Raw genomic sequence first — 1479 nt, forward strand, 5'->3', positions numbered from 1 at the left:
AAGTTTTCTTGGAAAATGTATTTCTTGTTTTTTTAAAAATAGTGCATACACGTTTGTTTAAAAAAAACTGAAAAGAAATGATGAAAAATCATCCTCCACCCCAAAATGACCACTGTTAAAATTTAAATGAATTTAGACAACAATTTAGACAAAATTTAAATGAATTCAGACAACTCTCTGTGCATATTTATGTATGCATATATACAAACATGTACGCCTTCACACAAATGAGATCACGCTCTACGTATTGCTTTGTAATTTGTTTCTTTCACTTAATATTGAGAATATTTGAACATGACCATAAATATAGACTGGTATTATTTTTAATGGCTGTATGGTTTTGCATTATACGGAATCTCAATGATGTTTGGGAGCTATGTATATTAAGGACATTATTTCTTTGTCTTGTGTTGCAACTTTTTGACCACCTCTTGTTAGTCTTTTTATTTATAGTTCTTTTTCTTTGTGGAAATTATTAAGTTTTAGGATGTAAATAAACCTAATCTCTTTGATTTTATAATTCCTGGCTTTCCTGGCATGCTTAGAATGACCTTCCCCACTATAAGATAATAAAAATACCTCTATGATTTTGCTTAAAACTTTTACAGTTTTATTCTTTATATTAAATCTGTTCCATTTTGAATTGGCATGAGAAATGCCAAGTATCTTTAGGTTATTCCTCTCAACTACATTTGTTTCTTAAATGCTTTGCATTTCTGTGCATGTACCTGTATAGTCATTCCAAAACCTATAGCATGCAAACACAACTTACACGTGTGTGCACGTTCAGCGTCCTTACTGCGTTAGTTACCTACTGCTGCACACCCGTATTACCACAAACTCAGCAGCTTAGAGCAACACGCACTTACTGCCTGACAGACTCTGTGTGTCAGGAGTCAGGGCACGGCTCTGCTGGGTGCTCCACTTCAGGGTCTCTAAGGTCCTAACCAAGATGGCGTTCGAGGATGTGTCACGTGTGAAGCTCGACTGGGGAAGAATCTACTTCCGAGCTCATGTGGTTATTGGCAACTCTTATGGGTTGTCAGGGCCTTAGTTTTTGGCTGGCCACTGGCCAGAGGCCAACGTGGCCACTTGTGTCCTCAAAGCCAGCGAGGGAGAGGGAATCTCCTACCAAGACGGACGCTACAATCTCGTGGAATGTAATCAGGCACTTGTACTCACGGGCATGCTGTCCCCTGGGCCCTCTTCTGTTGCTTAGAAGCAAGCCCCAGCTCCTGCTCACACTAAGGGAGGGAGATCACAGAAGGACGTGAACACCGGCGGCAGGGATCGTGGGAGGCCACCCCGGATAGGGTCAGTCTGCTACACTGACCCCGCCGGCACGAGGGATGTATGGCGTCATATGAAGACTGAAGTGCCTGAGAACAGAGGCTAATTCTTCAGGCTTTAATAAAATTTGCTCGAGCCATACTTTCCCATTCAAGTTAGATTGAAAAAGGACAGTACAATGTCTTTGTT

Source organism: Propithecus coquereli, unplaced genomic scaffold (genome assembly GCF_000956105.1).
Source record: "Propithecus coquereli isolate 6110/MARCELLA unplaced genomic scaffold, Pcoq_1.0 Scaffold269, whole genome shotgun sequence".
Classification (NCBI taxonomy): Eukaryota; Metazoa; Chordata; class Mammalia; order Primates; family Indriidae; genus Propithecus; species Propithecus coquereli.